At 41.5% G+C, this 15,850-nt stretch overlaps 1 protein-coding gene across 1 annotated transcript in view; it reads left to right on the top strand.

Annotated features, from left to right (window-relative positions):
- The first annotated feature begins 8,428 nt into the window (after nt 1-8,428).
- Nucleotides 8,429-15,850, top strand: part of BOK (BCL2 family apoptosis regulator BOK) — a 62,534-nt gene continuing 55,112 nt past the window's right edge. The window contains exon 1 of the mRNA XM_069727712.1: nt 8,429-8,693. The gene's annotated coding sequence lies outside the window, so the exon portion shown is untranslated. The remainder of the gene's footprint in view (nt 8,694-15,850) is intronic.

Below are 15,850 nucleotides of genomic sequence, written 5' to 3'. Positions count from 1 at the left end.
GTGATGGTACGTCTGATGGCACTAAAGGAGCTCTACTGACCAGGTATCATCAAGCACACACTACACTTCACACTCCGGCCACTAGGGGGAGCAAAAGGCTTATTTATTGGGCCACTTCTCACATTGGTAAAACTAGGGGTTGGACAGGAAGTTAGGAGAACGAAGCCTGGGAGAGCTCCTGGGAGGACCTGTCAGAACTGGGAAATCTGGCAGGTACCTAGGGAAAGGACAGATTGTTACGGAACCGCGCCTGCACTACCTTGCGGCGGTATCCTAAGAAAGAGACAAGAAAGGAAGGATATTGTGGAACAGTGAGAAATGAGATCAGCACAAAGGAGATCCAGTAGGAGTCGTGCCCCGAGAACGGCAACATCTTACTGAGGCACATAGCCGGTGGCCGGAGCACCGAAGAAGTAACAGTCTCCACGCATTACTTCAAACAGTGGCAGGACAGTTAATTACAGGTTGGCTGTCTACCATACAACACCTAAGAAGGACATAGGAGGCAATCGTGGGAGAGGGACAACACTAGGGTTCCAGAATAACTCCAGGCCTACCTGTCATAAAGGTGCGTCCTAGCCATAACATACCTGGGGGACGGAGAAGAGAAAGATCTAGAACGAACGAGAACAGAAGTTGTGAGGACTATCCTGAATGCTCAGCAGGGAAGCACTACAACACACAGGCGCTAGTGGGTAGACACTGATTTCCACCTGCAAAGGGAACTCTGGATGTGCCTTCGGACCGGCCGGTCTCAGACAGCCCTGTTGAAAGTGCCCTGGATTGAGGATCCTGAAACCTTCAGTAAAAGGTAAAGAAACTGAACCCTGTGTCCTCGTTATTCCTCGCACTACGCACCATCACCCTTTATTGGACGTCCCTTAGCAGGGTCACGGACCGGGTCCAGCCACCGTGACAACCCCAGAACTGAGACAGAAAGGACTGGTACCAAGTAACCTGTGGCCCTGTGTCTGGGGGCGATCCATAACATGACTTTGGGTAAGGGGAGAATTATCAATTGCGAATACTTGAAAAGGACGATCGAGAGCAGAAACTGTGTACCCACAGTCGATAGCAAAAGCACTGCCAATGAGATCTAAGACGGAACAATTAATTGTCATTAATGAGCCCTAGAACAGAGAAAAAAGCATCAACTGAGGAAAACAATGGAGTATCCACAGGCATAGAAAATTCCCAAGCCTGAGAATCTCCATGGAGCAAAGACAGAAAAATAACAACACATTGACTCTCTCCTTTGGATGAGGCAGGATGGAGACAAAAATACAACTTGCATGAAGAAAGAAAGATGTAAAACTTACTTCGGTTTTCGGTGAAACAATCCGGTAAATTTACCTTAGACTCAGAAGACTGTTTTGGGTGGCGTAGAACCTGCATCACCTCCAAAGACAAGAACCGCAATTGTGCTGTCAGGGTGTCCACAGTGTCCATGAAGGCTTCTTACCACAAAGAAATTAGAGTGGGCTGTTGATAAATGTCATGAAAGTGTAGCAACTCACTCGGGAAAATAGGCAACACATTAAAACTGCAACTGACCCTGCCGGTTCCTGTAAAGGCTATAGATCCTGAACTCGCAGTCCCTAGGGGTTCCTATGTGAGCAGAGATAGCCCTAATCACAGACTAAGCAATGCCAACTCCAACCTATGCTGCCTGAAAGGCCGTCATGCGCTACACATTTCTCCTAAAGAACCAGACAGTAGAACAAAGTGCAAGTTACCTACAGAAGGTAAAGTGTGCTGAAATAGAAACAGATCCCAGAGTGAGTAAAACAAACCATGGAAACAAAATAAAGTATTTAGTACAAAGTGTTAGAGAATATGCCGCCTACTTCCTAAAACGATCCAGAAGACAGGTGCAGAGTAAAGAGCATAAATAGTAAAGAGATAACTACTAGTTGGTCTTTCACAGACTGGCTTAAACTACAGCAGTATGGCTGAACATCAAAACGACTATCACCAGCAGGAAATACCAGCAAGGGGAAAGTGTATGAAGCTGCACACAAAAGGTGATAGGGCAGACAAATGGATAAATGAAAACACCTGCAACTCTAAAAAGACTGAAGCAAGGATAACAGAATCTAAACACCTGGAGAAAAGGTGTATCTGCTGTAGCTCAGAGGATAGAAAAGCTGACCACAAAGCACAGGCTCAAGGGTTGGAACCCAACACATTCCATTCACATCAAATTGATTTGCTCATCTCTACTAATGAAGCATTGATGAATCCCGATGGACTGTTCTACTGCAGTACTATTGTCCTACTTTAGTGTTGGGAATCTGGAAAATGATTAGTAATGGAATGAAAATCACAAGGTTTCATTAAGCCGAGATTTGCGTGAAATGATAACAGTGGTCAATATACTGTAACTGTATTCAGAAAATCTCACCAAGCCTCATGTTAACTTCCTCTCATTTATGTGCGAGCAATTCTTTTTCCAACCAAAACACTTTTAGACATCCTGTCGTGATACTGCCTATCCTTGTGTTTCTTTTGTTTCGTTTTTATCTCAGATTAGATTATAATCTCTGAACAAGTTATAAATTGCACATTGATGTAAAATTGTAGTAAATATTGTTAAATACTGTACCACTAGACTAAAGCCCCCATCACACATAGCGAGATCACTAGCGAGATCGCTGCTGAGTCACAAGTTTTGTGACGCAACAGCGACCTCAGTAGCGATCTCGCTATGTGTGACACGTAGCAGCGATCAGGCCCCTGCTGTGAGATCGCTGGTCGTGTCGGAATGGCCTGGACCGTTTTTTGATCGTTGAGGTCCCGCTGGGTAGCACACATCGCTGTGTTTGACACCTTACCAACGACCTCGTTGACAGGACGTCCCATTGAATCGTCATGAAATAGCATCGTTGTACAGGTCGCTACAGGTCGCCGCATCGCTGCTGCGTTGTTGGGGAGATCGCACTGTGTGACATCTCACCAGCGACCACATAGCGACGCAGCAACGATCCCTGACAGGTCGTATCGTTGTCGGGATCGCTTAAGCGTCGTTATGTGTGACGGGGCCTTAATGCTGATGGAGATGGATGATTTCAAACATAATGAACATTGGTCTGGTGAAATTTAAAAGGGTTGTCCACTACTGGATAACCCCTGCTATAGCACTTTAGTATCCCATAGAAAATAAAAATCAGTATTCAGCCAGCGTTGCTATTCTCCATTTGTCATTTGACTTTCTTGTGCCACGGAACCGCTGCAGCTAAACAGAGGCCACTGGTTGAATGCAACCCTTGAGTATGCCATCAAAGTGTATCTCGGCAGATTGGCTGCAGCAGTTATTTTACACAACAATGTCACATGACTCACTGTGTCCATAACATTAGAGGACTGTCGGCGGAATCTGGCAGGATCAGACAACTATCTAGTATATAAGGAAAAACTGGAATATAAGTTGGTCTGCATACAACGTGTAGGCGCATGTTCACATTGGCCACTAAACAGACAAAATCTAAGATAAAAACAAAATGAGCAAATGCTATACTGTAAATAAATAAATAGCAATAGTGCATGAAAATAACGTAGGCTAAAAAGTTAACATACAGCTCTGGCAAAAATTAAGAGACCACCACATCAAAACCCTGTCATGGGCAGCCCAATGTCCAGACCTGAACCCCATTGTAAACCTTTGGAATGTAATCAAGAGGAAGATGGATAGTCACAAGCCATCAAACAAAGAAGAACTGCTTCCATTTTTGCATCAGAAGCAGTGTGAAAGACTGGTGGAAAGCATGCCAAGACGCATGAAAGATGTGATTAAAAATCATGGTTGTTACATAAAATATTGATTTCTGAACTCTTCTTGAGTTAAAACATTAGTATTGTTGTTTCTAAATGATTATGAACTCATTTTCTTTGCATTATTTGTCAGAAAAAAATGCAAAATTTATTGCTTGGAAATTTGGAGACATGTCAGAAGTTTAAAGGCTAAATAAACAATTTACATTTTACAAAAAAATATACCTATAAAGAACAAAATCAGACAAACTGAACATTTTGCAGTGGTTTGTTAATTTTTGCCATAGCTGTAATTTTGATTAAAAAAATTATACTCGGCCCATATTCACATTTACATCACTCGACATATGGTAAGGTTTTAATACTAGACGTTAGGACCGTCCTGAATAGGGTCACCTTGACGTGGTGGGATGGCTTTTACTGCTCAAAATTATGTTAACTAAGTACCCTTTGTTTTTTTCATGCATTATTTTTTTATTTGTTTATTTACTGCAGGGTGTTTGCTTATGTTGTTTATCTTATGTTTCATCTAGTGTATAGGGGCTGTCCTAACTCACTCCCGACGGGAATCAGAAGAAAGAAAGATCAGCCAGATTGGATCTCAAAATCACCCATCCTTATGTGTATAGAAGGTACAGGTGCTTAACAGCAGCTTATTCCTCTCTGTGTAGAGTCCCTGTGTTTTACATGCATGATCTACCTATGATTTTCATGGATACAACACATACCCATTATAATCTATAAGGCTGCTCACATATCTGTGTTTTTTCACAGACTGTGTGTCCATACAAAAATCACGCAGTGAAATCATGTCCATTTTTTTATCACTTTCACTAATGAAAAAGGCCAAAACAAGTCTATGGATCATTGAAAATCACGGACAATACACAGAAGGCATCCACTTGTAATCTGTGTGCCGGCCACGATTACCATTGTAAGGCCGGGTTCACACTGCGTTCAGTGTCTCCGTTAAATGGACTACATTACACCGCGGCATAACGCGGTGTAATGTAGTCCGTTAACGCCGCCATTGAATGCAATGTCAGATGCATCGCTAGCGCATGCCCACAATAGGGTGCTAGCGATGTGCCATCATTGAATGACGGGTCCGTCACTGCTAGCGCAGATGGAGCTAGCAGATGCTCCATCTGCGCTAGCGCTGTGCCAAAGTCGGCACTTGCGTTAGCGCAGTCCATTTAACATATGCGTTGAACGGACTGCACTAACGCAATGTGAACCTAGCCTAATGGATAACATGAATTGTTGTTTATTCGCTTATTTATTCTCATGTGAAAAACAGTGATGGGAAAAAACTGACATGCTGACCAAACACTGATGAAACTCGGATCCAAAACACTGATGATGATGATGGTGGTAGTCGCGTACCCTTTTTATTCGTAAGTGAACAAACACAGGTGTCTGGATGAGGCCTAATTGTGTGATCAAAAAGCTAACATAGCATTCTGCTGAGCAAGTGTTTGACAGCCATTTATGGCTCCCTATAATTCAGTGGTGAGCATCTATTATGGGGCAAAAAATTACATAAATATCCAAGATTGGACAGGAAGGCATGGAAGCTATAGGGTGCCTAATGAATAGTCCATCACTTCATCAAAAATCTCTACATTTGATCAAAGGAGTGGGTAGGACTAGGTGGAAAACAAGCTCATCAATCTGACCAAAGGCCAAATTTGCACATCCTGCTCTTTGGAGAATGGCCAGGATATGACGCAACACTGTGAATGGGATTTTAGGAAATCTTGTACATGCGGGTAAATTTATGTTGCGGATGGTCACAGTGGATTACACCCTTTGCGATGCAGAAGTAAATGTATGGTAAATCCTAACCATTTCCACTACGAAATCCAAGGAAAACCTGAAGGAATGGTCAGGTGGACCTTGAAATGCTGAAGTGGTGGCACTCATGATAGCCCTGCTTGTTGTGCTGCTTGGAGGAGGATTTTACACTATGGAAGGTCTGAAGCAGAAAGGACCCAAGTGCACACACCCTACCTCTGCCCCAATCATTGTTCTGATATAAATGACAAATTCCTGGAACAATTTTTCCACGGGAATTAGGGTGACTAAGGGAAATGGTGTCCCCACTTTTTTGCCAAAAGACTTCTGTCCCAAGTAAGCTGTCCTTTCTTCGTCCTATTAATCTCAATAAATGTGTAATTTCTCCTAAAATTGCACTCCCACTATGCCTCTTGAGAGATAGAGCCATTAAGAAGAATCTGTCAGCATGTTTTGCTATGTAATCTGACAGCAACATGATGTAGGGACAGAGATCCTGATTCCAGTGATGTATCACTTAGTTTACTGGGTGCAGTAGTTATGACGACAGAATCACAGTTTTCTCGGCTGCAGACCTCGGAATGCTGAGCCCTGAATAATCCAGCCCACACCACTGATTGGCAGCTCTCTGTGTACACTGTATATTGACAGAAAGCTGTTCATTAGTGGTAGGGCTGGGTTGTACCAGGAGGCAAGGGGCAGCTTGTCTTGTAGCGATAATCTACTTCTAATAAAACACTGATTATATTGAAACAGCAAAACACAGTAGGTAAGTCACACATTGCTGAAATCAGGGTCTCTACCCCTACATCATGGTGCTCTCAGATTACAAAGCAAAAATATGGTGAAAAATTTCCTTCCCCTGAGGAATCCACCCTTGGTTGGCGACACGTGTTGGGCATTGTGCCCTGTCTCTTGCTCTGGCCTTTACCTGACCCAGGCCACCATGCTTGTTCTATGACCAACACCATTAGCATCTCTGCCCTCTAGGCGTAGGTATTTATGCCTCTCCATTTATAATCTCGGTTTCATTGCGCTATTAGCACCTCGTCACTTGTACATTTTGCACTTTATGCTTCCATTGTTATCACTGCCTGTGCCTCGATACATACTCTTGTGTGCGGTTTATAATCTGCTGGGACATTAGGTCACTAGCTTCAGGGCAGTGCCAATATTGAGACTACTGCCCTATTGGGGCTCCTCTCGTGCATGTTGATGAGATTAGGCTTGTATACTTACCTTTTTAGTTCATCATATCAGAACCTGTATTATGTTTCTTCTTGCAGAAAACAGAAAAGGATAATGCCAGCTCACCGTTGAAGTTTATAGGAGTCCAGCGTGCCCGGAACCACGAGCCGACCACTTGTGTAGCAATTGCAAAAAAAAAAAAAAGAAAAAATGTTCCAGCTTCTGGTGAAATTTTCAAAGTAATCTTTATTCCATCAAAAAACTATTTAAAAAAATATGGTGAACAGGGACAGGAGCAAACGACGCATTTCGAGCACGGTTGTTGTTTATCCAGCTTATTTGAAAATGACCAAACAACAGTCTTAAACGCACCTTTAATTGCACCTGTGTATTCAAGACTTGGTCATTTTCAAGTAAGCTGGATAAAGAACAACCGTGCTCGAAACGCGTCACTTGCTCCTGTCCCTGTTCACCATATTTTTTAAATTGTTTTTTGATGGAATAAAGATTACTCTGAAAATTTTTACCAGAAACTGGAACATTTTTTCTTTTTTTCATGTTTCTTCTTGCCAGGGTCTCAAATCAAACTATTGTATTTAGGTCATCTTAATATTCATAAACTGTTTGACACGGCCCATCACCCTATTTTTGGTGGTTGTGTGTACAGTCACGTGTTTTGATTTTTAATTGTTGTTTGTAGTTTGCATTCATAAAATTATTTTGATCCCTTTTTATGTAGCGTGCTCTTTCTCTTCTTGTTCTTTGCAGATTCCCTTTATGGATTACGTATATCCTATCTCAATCCTAATTTCCGCCAGTATTTTGACCATAGCAAATAGATGAATGGCTGCGCTCAATTGTACTAAAGCAAGGGAATGTGTGATACATGAAATGTGAATAGTATAATGGTTCGTGAAATCTATAAAAAAACACACAAGACGCTTAGCACAAAATTTGGCCAAAAAATGTGAGCCCATCCAGCATACGTCAAGGTAATCTCATGAATCGGATGGGGCCCTGACCTGACTGCCTAGTGTGAACACTTACCTCTGGCTAATATCATTGTGTTTTTTCATAGATTTCACAAGCCATTATGCTATTCACATTTCATGTATCGCACATTACCTTGCGTAAGTACAGTTGAGTGCAGCCATTCATCTATTTGCTATGTAAGTTGTTTTTTGGTTATGCACCAGTTCAGACTGGATCGCTGTTCAGTCAGTTTACCATTACCTGCTAAGTATTTTTACCATGTCATCACATCCAGGTACCTGTCCTGACGCCGAAGGTGTCACAATCAGCATCTAACATAAACCAGCGATATAACCATTGTTTTCTGAAAACCGTAACAAGAGGACATCTCTAGAAACAAATACATATTCCATTAGCAAATGATTGAGAAAACAAAAAAATTGCAATAAACTAATTCTATCTATATATTTTTTTTTGCCAATCAGCTTAGTCTAAAAACAAAGGGGGTACGCCGAGTCCTCATTATACCGGATTATACCCTAGCCACAAAATTAAAAATACAATTAGTGGGTATTAAAATGACACCAGTTGGGACATATGGCTGTAATTGGCATCATTGCACCCGCAGCAGTGTTATTCCCTCCTCCATTGCATTCTTTCGATCTTCCTTAAAAGGATAAAGCCTGCGCACTGCCTCTTTCCTCCCACCCCTCCTTCTGTCGAAAGCTTCTGGTTATGCTTGCTTCTGCCAGTCCTAAGGCATAGAGAGTCCTGGAGAACAAGATCTGCTGCAGGAGCCAGGAATCAAGAAGAAGACACTCAGTAAGAACTAACTGTAGGAGGAACATCACACCAGAGCCACAGAACAAAGAGACCCAAGAGCAGGAGACTCAGGCCATCTGTGCTGCAGTCACTGGTACCTGGGGAGAGGCGCACGCATCAGTGACTTCTACGCCAGCCAAGGGGTGAGTACCGACTTTATACTACTTGGGTTTATTGTCCCCATCTCGTATGGTTGTAGGTAGAGTTCTTCATGGCGTATAAGTAAGAAGTGCTCAATACATTGATTTATCCTCTGCAGACCGTGAGCCCTCGTGGGCAGGGTTCTCCCTCCTTACGTACCTGAGTGCCTTGTTTTTTGCTCATGTTTAGTTGTATTTGTCTATATTTGCCCCCTTTTCACATGTAAAGCGCCATGGAATAAATGGCGCTATAAAAATGTACAGTAATAATAATAATAATAATTTATGATGACGCCCTCTAAATCTGAAAGTCCTGTATTCCGTCTGATCTATGAGTACGGTATTTATTTATCATTATACTTATTGTATAGGTGCATGAGATAAAATCAGAGTCAGATTTCTTCATAATCAGATCAAATGCTAAGAGGAACGAGTATCCATTTAGTCACGGTTGAAAAACCTGTCCGACAAGTAATTGATTTGATTGGTTGGATGACACGAGGGTGCTATGTGCAATGCAGAAAAAGCACCAAATGCTAAAACCTGCACGGAAGCATACAGTAACAATACATTCTCAGAAGAGATTCTTGTTACAACATTACTAGTGATCTCACATGTAAGAAAGGAGTCAAAGAAGGAAAAAAAACACAAATACTCAGCTAGGGAGAGCAAATGATATGTCCTAGGAGCGGTGCTGTGTCCATAATGCTGCACTAATGCTCATCACCATCAAACAGCAGAATGACTACAGCGGAATACTAAACAGCACTACCGAGTGCAACAGAGCCCATATGCTGTAAACCGGGCAGTGTGAGACTGATTAGTGCCCCGCAGCCCCTTATAATAGCGTACGCCAATAATACGGAGTAATCAATAAACTACGGAGCCTAGCTGTGTTCTAGGTGGCATTGAGGGTGCAAGATCTCAGCACCCAGTTCATCTGAGTTAATGACTCCCCCATCAGGGTATGCCACCCGTACGATGATTGGGGAGGCATTAACGAAGGAAGGCAGCATGGTGGCTCAATGGTTAACATTATAGCACTGCAGCACTGGGGTCCTGGATTCAAATCCCACCAAGGACAACATCTGTACGGAGTTTGTATGTCCTCCCCGTGTTTGCGCGGGTTTCCTCCGGGTTCTCCCACACTCCAAAGACATACAGACCGGGAATCTAGATTGGGAGCCCCAATGGGGACAGTGATGATAATGTCTGTAAAGCGCTGCGGAATAAGATAGCGCTATATAAGCAAAGCATAATAAATAAATAAATGAATGAATGAACCCTGATGTCCACCCATCAGTAATGTACCCTACGTGAGCAGACATGGCACACATCCTAAGGCCATGCCAGACTGTTACCGCTCACTCAGACGTCAAGTCTTCACATACAGCACATGTTCTGTGCGTGCTTTTCACCAACTCATTTTGGTCTATGGGCCTGTTCACATGTCTGTGCATTTTTTCAGACAGAGTGGTCCGACAGGTCCGATTTTGAGCTGAGACATGGATCAAACTTGGCAACCCCAGTCTATGGGTGAGTGAGAAAAAAAAAATATCAGACAGCACTTGGATGTCATATTGGTGCTGCCCGGTTCTCACTGACTGTTTAATAGGAGAATGATGAGAAACTTCCATCGTTTTATTTTTTACATAAAAGAAAAAATGATAACACTTGAACCAAACCCTGATGGTTAAGACTGATGATGATGATTAAAACTGACACCGACCAAACTGATGAAAATCGGATCAATAATACGGATTTATTTTTGATGCAAAAATGACTGAGGTCTGAATGAACCCTGTGTGACCCATATGTTAAGATCCCACTGACCAAACACACAACAATCGTCCTAAAATAATAATATCATTACAATATACCTCCACCTAACTGTTTGTAGGGCAAGGCTTTCCAGCGTGAGTCATTCTTACTACTTGTCACTCTGCCCTATTTTAATCTATTAAAACTACGGTACATTAATAGTTGGTTGTAAACGTCGATACTGTGTCTTATTATTATGCAATAACCACACACCAAACTTATTAAGGGACAAACCTAAACACAAATAATTGTGACTTATGATGCAAATGTGCATTGGTCAGTTCTGCTTAATCTCAGCTGAATGTAATATAAGTGACAAATACTCCGCTCACATTAACGCATTTTGTATAGTGATACCATATAGTAACACTAAATACTGCAGCAATTAAAATAGGACATGCATATCTGCGGTATGAACGAGGTATCTTTCATTATTTAGAGGTCGGTTCCATAGTCCTCTGTGGCCCACTGGCAGCATATGCATGACTGGTTTCAAGGATAATAGTGCCCCTGGTAAAAAGCAAACTAGCTCACCCACGCCCTCGCTTGCCATTTTTAAAGAGTTCTTTAAAGCGCAGCCATGCTGCCGCTGTTATCTGCCGACATCTATAATAATATTACTCTGTTACAGATTCCCCATGATATTACGACATATACTCCAATGCCACGAAAAAATTATTTCCATACACTGCTAAATAATAAGTGATATTTTTTAATCAAGTATTTTTTTCTTAGTTTTCACTTTTTAAGCAAACAAACAAACGATACCTTGATTTGTCAGCATGGTGGCTCAGTGGTTAGCACTGCAGACTCGCAGCGCTGGGGACCTGAGTTTAAATCTCACCAAGGACAACATCTGCAAAGAGTTTGTCTGGTCTCCCCGTGTTTGCGTGGGTTTCCTCCGGATACTCCGGTTTCCTCCCACATTCCAAGACATACTGATGGGGAAACTAGATTGTGATGGTGATGTATGTAAAGTGCTGCGGAATATGATGGCCAACTATAATAAATAATATAAATAAATGCCAACCCCCCCCCTCCAAAAAAAACGTATACATTGGTGCTTTGCATAATATTGTAATACTGGGTAGTTTAATGGCCACAGCTGTTAAAGGGTTTCTGTCCGCACAGAATGACTGTTCACACGAAGTCTGCCACTCGGGGCTTCATGATGGGCCCATCATTCATGTACACCCTCACACCTACTTATTTTCTTTCAGTCTCCACCCCCTCTCTGCTTTGAAGACAACAACCTTTAATGCTGGTTTTTATATTTCGTTGCATTGTAGTAAAGCCGAGATTGCCCTAGTTCTGTTCTCTTTTTATATGCTTTCTGCTACGCCTCTGGGAGTTACCTCTGCACCTTAGTGTAAGAATCATTGGTTTCATCACTGTTCGCAAAATCCTCAGTTGACTTTCCAATTCCTTGGTGATCCTCCCTTGGCAACTGAAAACATTATGACTTAAAGCGAACCTGTCAGCAGGATTTTGTAATGTAAAGTTAAAGGGAACCTGTCAGTAGGATTTTGCTCAGTAACCTACAGACAGTGTCAGGTTGGTGCTGTTATACTGATTAAAATGATGCCTGGGGTGATCAAATCCGTCTTGTGGTTGATGTTTAATCTGTATTTGTAGTTTTCATGAGATTCTTGTGCTCTGGGGCGGGGCTATGGGAGGGGCTTTATGAGGTGCTCTTCTTACATATTCATCCTTATGGGCTTATGACAGGTCATTGATCCCTCAGTGACCTGCCCCCTATTTTACATACTGCATAGAATATTGTGGGGTTAGACATTTTTTTTAACTTCATCAAAATGGTGCCCGAGGTGGCACCTGTGCAGTATCAGCTATCGCGTTACGATAGATTCTAATGCGCAAGTGCTGCCGCTGGTGCAATTTTGCTACAGCTAAATTTTTTTTATAACCCCACTATAGTATATGCAGTATGCAAAATAGGGGGCTAGTCACTGAGAGATCAGTGATCTGTCATAAGCCTATAAGGATGAATATGAAGGCAGAGTCTCACCCACAGCCTCGCCCACAGGCCGCCCCGGAGCACAAGGATATCATTAACTGAAAACTACAAATAAAGATTAAACAACAACCACAAGACGGATTTCATCAACCCAGGTATCATTTTATTCAGTATAATGGCACCAACCTGACAGTGTCTGTAGGTTACTGAGCAAAATCCTGCTGATGGGCTCCCTTTAAAGCTTCATTATTTCTAGATTAATTCTTTGCATTTATAATTTGTGTTGTTAAAAAATTATTACTTTTCCACATGTAGTCAATCTCTGCACTCTGTATGCCCCATGTCTTTGATATAATTAGCAGGACTAATGTCATAGAAAAGTGACGGCAAACCTTTTAGTGACCGATTGCCCTAACTGCAACCCAAAAGCAGGCAGAGGCAACAGAGAGCAGCCGCAGACAGAAGCAGGCTTACCAGACTGCAGATATAAATGAATATGCTTCATATCCTGGTATATGCTCCCCCCATCCTGGTATATGCCCCTCATCCTTGTATATGCCCTTCATACTATCCTTGTATATGCTCCCCATCCTGGTATATGTACCCTATCCTGGCATACATGCCCTCATCCTAGTATATGCACCCCAACCTGATACACATGCCCCTATGAGTACTTAGCCAGTAGGACTTGGGTTTATATAGTAATGCACCAAGATTACTAGGAAATCATATAAAAAAATGTGCAATTATGACCATAATATCAAGAAATGTACAAGAGCTAAATCTTTATTGAAAATGTATTAAAATATATTATTAAAGAACATGAAACACACAGTTAAGCCATTTGTTAAAATGGCATCACACTCCATCATGGAGGGTAAATGCCCCCATCCTTGCATATGCCACCATCCTGCCAGCGCCGCTGTTTAACGGAAAAAAAAACTAAACACAATAAGCATTGCTACTCACCTTCCTTCCTGTCCTGCGCCACATAGTCTCCCGAAGCTGGCAGCTGGCCTCTGATCGGTCAGCAGCGTGTTTTGTGGCGCATGGACCTAGCAAGATAATGCGCTGCAATACACTTCAGCTGGATGAGCGTGTGTCCTCGGACGCACGTTTAGCTGAAGTAGGGAATGGCATCGCCGGGCACCTCAACCAACGGCCCAAATCCACTTATGCGGAACAGCGACACGTGCCAACATGGAGGCCTCTGTGTGCCCCGTCTGGCACGCGTGCCATAGGTTCGCCACCAGTGTCATAGGACATAGTATCCCAATTTCCTTCTTTCAGATGTCCGTTTACATAGTTTGAATTCTATTGGTGTTTTTCACGTTAATGGCTAAACGTCCTATGTCTGATCACAGACTGAGAGGTCCGCAGAAGCAAACTGGAGACTGAAGAAGACTCTACGCCTTTGAAATGTTGTGCTGGAGAAGGATGTTATCAATACCATGGATGACAAGAAGAACAAACAAATCAATTTTGGAACAAATCCAGCCAGACATGTCACTTGAAGGAAGCATCATCAATCTATGACTTGTCAACTTTGGACACATCTGACGAAGGAAGCAATCACTGAGGAAGGACATCCTAGTCGGAAGAATAGAATGAACAAGATGAAGAGGAAGACCAACTACTCAATGGCTTGAAACGGTCACAATAATGGCGGAGAAGATCCTGATGGACCTATCTAGGCTTGCACAAGATGGATCTTCCTAAAGATCATTCATCCATCAAGTCAACATGGCTCAAGATCGAGCCGAAGGCGGTAAAAAAAAATGGATCAAATCCACTCTTGGCTTAAGGTGACCAGATGGCCATTGTAAAACTTGAACCAGTCATGATGGCAAATCTATATAACGGAAAAGGATGGCAGGATCTGTCTGCTATTTTTATATACACTAGTCTGTAAACTAGATCAGAATAATGCTTGCTGTGATTTTTTTCACTCCTTGAGTACCACTCTCTGAAGAGAGCTGGGACCATAATCTCAAGATTAGGAAAAATAGAGAGAAAAAGGCTTCAGCTCACCTTTAGGAGGAACTTGAATTGGGTTATAATAATTCAATATGCTGCAGCGCTTTACAATTTGCACACATTGTCATCCATCAGCGAAGCACCAAATTTAGTCTCTGCCAGACATGAAAACAACTGATATGAAAAAGTAGGAATCCAGCTTAAGAGTAAAAAAAATAAAGTCTTTATTTAGTCATTTTTAAATAATAAATGGCATTATTGTAAAACATCAAATGCGATGCAGTTGGAGATAACAGGTGTGGAGGAAAAAAAATTATTGAGAAACCGGTTTCTTAAAATGACTAAAGACTTCATTATTTTTACACTTGAAGCTGGATTCCTACTTTTTATATAATTAGTTTGCATTTGATTGCATTAAATAAGTATTTGATACAATATTTGATACAATAGAAAAACAGAACTTAATGAAAATAAAGGAGGTCAGACATGTCCTGTAGTTCTTGACCAAGTTTGCACACATTGCAGCAGGGATTTTGGCCCACTCCTCTATACAGATCTACAGATTTTGCACAGTACTGTATATATTTGTATATTTGTAGTTTTTAAAAAAAATTGTTTGTATCACCATTTTCTGAGACCTATACATTTTTTTGGCAAAGGAAGTGTCTGGGTTTTTATTTTTTAGTTTGGCAAATGTAAGTTTTCACTTGGGATACATACAATGTTTTATAGCTTTTTATTGCATTTTGGGGGGAGAAACACCGAAGAAAGGTACTGGAATTAATTTCAATTTCTGTTTTTTTTCACAGCGTTTACCATATGAGTTCAATAAGATTATATATTGATACACCAGACTTAGTGATTATCACTTTTGTAATGGGAAAAGGGGTGATTTCAATGTTTAGATATAAATTATATGTAGATAGATAGATAGATAGATAGACAGACATGTAAAAGTTTGGCTTTTATTGTGAACAGTTAAGCAAGTTGAAAATGACATGATTTCTAAAATGGCTAAAATTAAAGATGACATATTTGGTTTGCATTTTAGGCAAAAAAAAATTGTCATTTTTTACAGTTGGGCCAATGCAAAAATGTGAGCAACCTGCATGGTTAGTACCTAGAAGCATGTCCTTTTGCAAGTATTACAGCTTGTAAACACATCTCGTAGCCATCCAAGAGTCATTTCAATTCTTGTTTGAGTGATTTTAATTTATTCTTCCTTGGAAAAGTCTTCCAGTTCTGTGAGATTCCTGGGTTGTCTTGCATCCTCTGCTATTCTGAGGTCTAGTCACAGATTTTCAATGATGTTCAGATCAGGGGACTGTGAGGGCCATTGTAAAACCTTCAAGTTCAACCTTTTCAGGTAGTCTATTGTGGATTTGGT

The sequence above is a fragment of the Ranitomeya imitator genome, chromosome 5 (assembly GCF_032444005.1).
Source record: "Ranitomeya imitator isolate aRanImi1 chromosome 5, aRanImi1.pri, whole genome shotgun sequence".
Classification (NCBI taxonomy): Eukaryota; Metazoa; Chordata; class Amphibia; order Anura; family Dendrobatidae; genus Ranitomeya; species Ranitomeya imitator.
The sequence above is the reverse complement of the archived record's forward strand: the minus strand, read 5'-3'. Positions and strand labels throughout refer to the sequence as shown.